This window comes from Carassius gibelio, chromosome B24, assembly GCF_023724105.1.
Source record: "Carassius gibelio isolate Cgi1373 ecotype wild population from Czech Republic chromosome B24, carGib1.2-hapl.c, whole genome shotgun sequence".
NCBI lineage: Eukaryota > Metazoa > Chordata > Actinopteri > Cypriniformes > Cyprinidae > Carassius > Carassius gibelio.
Window position 1 is genome coordinate 9054376 of NC_068419.1, and position 6553 is coordinate 9060928.

At 36.5% G+C, this 6553-nt stretch overlaps 1 long non-coding RNA gene and 1 pseudogene across 1 annotated transcript in view; one reads left to right on the top strand and one right to left on the bottom strand.

Annotated features, from left to right (window-relative positions):
- Nucleotides 1-83: 83 nt before the first annotated feature.
- Nucleotides 84-6553, top strand: part of LOC128013337 (minichromosome maintenance domain-containing protein 2-like) — a 6555-nt pseudogene continuing 85 nt past the window's right edge.
- LOC128013338 (uncharacterized) overlaps nt 6063-6553 on the bottom strand; it is a 2350-nt gene continuing 1859 nt past the window's right edge. Inside the window, exon 4 of the long non-coding RNA XR_008183297.1 lies at nt 6063-6352. This is a non-coding gene — a long non-coding RNA (uncharacterized LOC128013338). The remainder of the gene's footprint in view (nt 6353-6553) is intronic.

Here is a 6553-nt window from a genome sequence, read left to right on the forward strand (position 1 = left end):
CTTGTTCGAGGTTGACACATTACGTGGTCTCATTTGCATATTAGCGCGAGCTTCTCGCCCGGCTACAGTGGTGCATCTCGGAGATGGATGGGTTAAATTATCTAAAAGAAGCAATAATCATTTATTTAGACAGAAGTGGTGGGTTAAGTAAACTCATTGAAGACTGTAAAGTCTTTAAGGGTTTATTTATTAAGTTGGATGCATCATTAATTATGTAGTTGATTAAAATACTTTATTGAACAGGAGCTATGGTGGACGTGACACGTCAGGGGTCCACTGACCACATCCGTTTTTATCTTAACTTTTAATTATTACATTTAAATTAAAATAACAAGATTACTTAATTACTGTTTACACACTGAACAAAATGGAAAAATGTTTTTCGGGTTGACAGCAGAGGCCTTGTATTCCGTTTCGATGTAAATCCCTCAGATGCGCTTGAACTGGACGCCACACTGGGAAACACTGCACGACACTGTCAAGAACGGTTCACTCTTTCAGTCAGTGAGTTTCTCAAATAAAAATACACAAATACCCAATTTATTAGTCCGTTACACCACGATTTGTAATCTAGGGGAGAACCGGGGCGAAAGTAACACGGGACGAAAGTAACAAAGCGATTTTCTCCGAGCCTCTTTCTGCATTTGCATTCCCAGCTATGACAGCATGTTCAGCATGCAATCCTTGACGGAGCTGAGAAATATCACGCGATTTCCTCATCGTTTCCGGAAGTTAGGTCCGTAAAACTGTTTTCGAGTACAAAAAGTAAATTGTTGAAGCGGTATTTTTTTTTATTAGTCGTGTTGTTTTTCTTGTTTCATGTGTCACAGTAATGATCAATCTACAGGTTATTTAGTGCCTTAACACATCCTAAAGTTTGCATTTTCAAAAATATTTTTATATAAAATTAAATCGAGTTTAAATGGCAGGAGTTCCTGTCGGGACGAAAGTAACAGTTGTTACTTTTGTCCCGCTACAGTCAAAAAAAGTATTTATTTTGTTCCAGTGCAAGCTACATTGTGAATTTCTGTGTCTTGCATCATTTCTTACAAATGTTTTTGTCATATTATACCAAAAGAATATGTCTTCGTGAGGGTCAGAAAGACAGACAGAGGTCTGGTTTTATCCAGATGTTTTTGAGAGGGTGTTTCTGGACATAGAGGAACATCTCTCTCTGGGCAGCTGCTATACGTCACATTTATATTTAGGTTTTAGCCATATCATAGCCTTTACACCTCCACCTGTGAATTTGCAGTGTTTCCAGATGTTTTAATGCACATTTTTAATTCATGCATAAAAACAACTGGATGGAAACATAAATAGGCCTACTGTTACATTATGTTTAGAGTTTTTTTTATAATGCTAATGTGATTAAATTTTTATATTGTGCATCCTGTAGATTTTTTTTATTATTATATAAAAATACATTGAAATTTACAATAAAAAAAATACAGTCAGGTTTTAAGACATCTGATGAAACTTAAACTTAAATTTAAAATGAAAATATGAAAATGTAATTTAATAATTTTTTTGCAAAGATAAAGGACAAAATATGTTTGCAGTTATTTATTAACAAGGTCACAATCAGGTATACTTAAGAAAAATAAGACTAACAGAAAAAAAATCTAGCTTATATTGTTGTGTTACTTTTGACCCACCTGTGTGTTACTTTCGTCCCAACCGATGGGGTCGAAAGTAACAATGTTCAACTTATGTTCAAAGTGAAATTATACTGAAGTCTTTCTACATTTCTACAAAATACCACCTGGTATTGTTAGACCACACTTCTGAGTTACTGGTCACAGCAGAAATATATCTCTGTATACAACATTATCTTTTAAAATGAAGTTTTTCTGAAAAATTTAACTTTCGCCCCTGCTCTCCTAATATTGCTTAGAGTAGGCTACATTTACATATCAACCAGTTTTCTGTTGGTGAAATGTATTTTATTTTAAATATTGTGCTTAAAATATTTACATCACTACATTGAAACAAACCACTAAGAGAGCAGTGGTTATTTTTCAGGTTTGTTATCTGTCTATAAAAACACTCACTTACTGACCACATTGAAAAAGAAAACCAGGTGAGGAGCAGGTTCATTAAATTCATATGTGTATGTGAGAGAGAGAATATATTTGGGTATACTTGCAATTCGCTTTAATACACATCAGTGTATTAAAATAGAAAAAACATAAGTTACAATTTTTCTGTATAGGTTATTGTTGTTTTAAAGCCAACCCACTTGCCACCTTGTCCCTATTACTTGGATCTCTCTGAGTTTCCCCGTGGTCTTGTAATTGCCATGACACATGTCACCAAATACACACAAGGAGCCAGGTTTCTCTGCTCAGAAGAGAAATGCCCTTGCTTTAGAGGTAGGTAATGTTATTAACTTTATTGGCTTTTATGAGTTTTTGTATTTGTTGTCTTACAAAATTTGTTAATTTGTCCAAAGTGTTTCATCATATTAGAGTTCATACACCAGGTGCCACAGAGTCTTAGGAGAGATTTGACTTGCTTTCTCTGCTCTTCTCCACTGAAAGAGGATGTGAAGTCTCGGGTTTTAGGGGGTGAGACAACAACATTAATTAAAACATATTAATGAAATATTATATGGAGTATAAACTTAAATCATGAAATGATTAAAAAAATCATAAAAAATCATAAAAAGCAAAAGTAGCAAAGGCTACTTTTATTCCACAAGCCAAGGATGCCTTACATTGATCAAAGGTGACTATCAATAGTTATAATTTTTATTATGTTAAAAATGACATATTTCTATTTTAAATAAATGTTGCTCTTTTGATTTTACCAAAAGGTCTTTAAAAAGCCAACAGTTTCTAAAAAAAAAAAAAAAAGAGAAACAGATTACACAGAAATAATTTAATTTGTTTAAAATGTACTGACCTGAATCCTTTGCTAAGTATTGCAGTAAAAGACAGGATATTTTTTTAATCCACAGATAAACAGCTAGTTGAGCTCATTCATGTGAGAGCAGATGTTTTGGGAGTTCATGATGCTGGTTCCTTAAGATATCAATCTGTCACTCTTTTTCTAAGAGGTAAGTGCTTTTTGCATCTTAAATTACCCATTTTTCTTTCTCGCTGTATTACAAATAATCTTTACTTTTTAACTAACCATTAGGAAATAATCCAGTTAGTTTGAATCGTCATGCCTGATGAACATGATTTTCATAATGATCAAGCAAAGCTCTCAAATAAATAAACTAACGAAACACATCCACTCACAGTGTCTTTCAGTATTAGATTGGGTGTTTCTGTCTCCTTCAATAATACTTCTCAGTTAGCCAGCTGGAGAAACCACAGATTCTCTGGACGGTATTAGCATATTGTGTTGACCTAGTGTTAGTCTGGAATTCAATACGCCGGACTCCAGTTACTGAACATACATGTTAATAAAAGTAAGGTACACTCATTAGTTGCTACAACCCATAGTGGAATCATTGTTTAAAAGAGCCTGCAGTGTTTCTCTTGGCAGTTTTGTAGGTGGTGAACATGTTTCTCAAATAATAAGTGAAGACCTGCTCTCAACTATCATTGTTTTGTTTCTCTTAACGTAATTAGATGAACTGTGCAACTCCATGAGAATCGGCCATCTGTACCAAGTTGTGGGGATTCCAGCTCATGTGCACCAGTGGCCCAATGTAATCTGGAGCGTAGAGGCTTGCAGCGTCTGACCATGGACCCCCAAATGTAAAGCCTTGTTTTGACTTGGATGGTATAAAAACAACCAGACTTATGCACAGCATGTCAAAATAATTTGCTCCTGACTGCCTTTCACAGGCCCCTGTCTGGTTAGCAACAACTTCCAGAACCTTCAGACAGCCACGGCCTGTTCCCCATGGAGGTTTGCTGCCATTGTAGCCAACTCATTCGGTTCCTCTGTGATCCCACCTGGACTTTACAACACATTAAAACTGGGGCTACTTTTTAGTTTGGTGCAAACTGAAGATAATCCAGAGTCTCCCTAGATGTGCTTGCTCTCAGCGAGTTGTTCAAATGAACGTCTCTTTAGATATTGGTCATCAAAATATGATGGATATTATGTGCATATTTATTCACAGGTTAATGACATATAGGCTTTCATTGGCCCTGTGTGGCATTCATCATATACTGACAGGAGATCTGTTTGCATCTCTGTCTAAAGATGAACATAGTGCTGGTACTGCCAACATCTATACAGGTTTAGCTTTGCTGGCATCTGGAAGCGTCTGTCTTTTGGGAGATCTCATAACATACAAGAAAGACAAGGTGGACATGCTTCAGTCTGGTGCCAGTTGTTTAAATTATTTTTAATAATGAAGGCAGAAGATAGAATACATTATAGATGCATTTTTAACAATCAAGTAAAGCATATCTACTTTTGCCTCTCAGCTCTCAAAAGCAGAACTGTATCTGTTTATATTCCTGCCAAGAAATATGGTGATGATATGGACCAGCAGCTCTCCTTCCCAATTCCAGTGCAATTTTTGGGCCCTATCTGCTTCCCCCTCCAAGAGGACAGCCAGATGATATAATGTGGTGCTGGGTTCTGTGGTGGGTCCATATCCAGATGTATTTATAGTCAAATGGAGCTTTTCCTCAGGAAATGAGATGGGAATGTTATTCTGGGAATTTTATATGCTTATGGTACATACCACAGGACTGATCAGATGTAGAAAGAATGCAGGAACGCTTCACAGTTGAGCCCACCTCTTACTGTATTTGGGAACAGGAACCAGAGACAATGCCATCTATTTTGGGAGACTTCTTCATTGTATTTATTTGTGTCAGTGGCCACATTTCTCCTGCTACTCCAAATAGTGTTATTTTATGTCAGTGCTTCTATATAGACATCATAGTTTTGTAGCATCTGCTTATCTTACAGTGATTAAGATTTTTATATAAATGCAGGGAATGGGCTCGGCTCCTCTTCAGGTTGCAGAGTTGTTTGGACTCGTAGTTCAGTGTCAAGAGACAAGCAGCAGTCATCCACTCCTGTCTATGACAGTGCATACTTTGAGGAGAGCCCCTATATCCAGCATGCATGCAGTTTACAACATGACTAGAAAGGTCAGATAATGCACAATACAAGTCAAAAGTTCTTTCATTCAGCTAAAATTATTCTGATAGGCTTTCTGACTCTTGCTCAGGGAACATTTATCTTATATCAATATTGAGTTCCTTTATGAAGGATCATCACAACTCTTTTAACTGTAATGATATTTCACAATAATACTGCTTTTACTGTATTTTGATCAAATAAACCGCCTTTGTTAGCTTATTACTTTTATAAAACACAAAAGCTTTATTCCAAACATTTTACCAGTAGTATATGATAAACTGTAATTGGGGTGCAGTTTCTTTGGTTGTTTGAAACTTCTAGAGATTTTGAGTAATTTGCATAATGTGGTTAGTACTGAAGTACTGTTTCCCCCCACACCCCCAGCTCTTGGCTCATGCAAGGCAACTAAAGGTGGACATTTATCCAGAGGCTGAAAGGATGATCCACAGCCATTACATGGGCAGTCACAGGGTTTGTTCAGACTCAGAGAGATCCAGTTTCAGTCACTGTCAAACTGATGTAAGTGCTACAAAAACAAAATACCCACAGCTATATATGAATGCCTGATTTATACCACTAGATGGAGCAGTTATATAACAAGTCTACAAATCCAGCACGGAGTTTCCAAAAGGACTGAACTATTTTTTATTATTTTTTTAAATTAAATTTACATACGATGTCAGTTTATTTAGAGCTGGTCTTTTCCAAAACTTTAATATTTAGCTAATGAACATACAAATCTAAAAATAATTATCTAAATGTATTAATCTTCGATTATGCGGATGAAGCAGCACACCATACAAGTAGAAATATGACCATTTCATACACATGACCTTTTTCTGGTTCTGGCCAGGGCTCATGCTAAACTCAGTCAAAGAACACAAGTTCTAGAGGAAGATGTAGTCATTGCAGTTTTGCTGGGCGAAAGTTCAGTCACCCTAAAACACGGTTAGTTCTCCCATATTTTTCTAAATCCTGAACAAATGGATACAAAAATAAATGTTTCAATAAGAATTTATTTCAATAATGTTAATCATAACCCATTCACCTTTCAGCACATCATTACTAGTTTATAGTTAGGACCAAGCTCCCGTTTCGGTGAGTGCATGTTCCAGAGTTTGGAAATTAGAAAAGTTGGTCTTGGGAATGCAGGGGCCTCTGCGCTTGTTTTTCCACCCAATGCGGCATTTCCCTGTGCTCTCCGTGACCTGGACTCCTCACACCAGAGGGACCTTGTGCTGGAAGACTCCCACAGACAGATCTTGAATTTTGTGGAAACCTATGCAACCTGCATAGTAGAGGAATAAACCAAAGTTATTAAACGCAGGAAAAAATATTTTTAATGGCACCAAGGGTTTAAAAAGAAAAAAAAAAAAATTTATTTGGTAAATCAACTGTGCAGTAGCTTCAGATAGTCACAGTGTCAGCAACCCAATCTGGTCTGATGGGTAAACGGCAAAAGTGTGATTCATCATGGCAAGAAGCACCC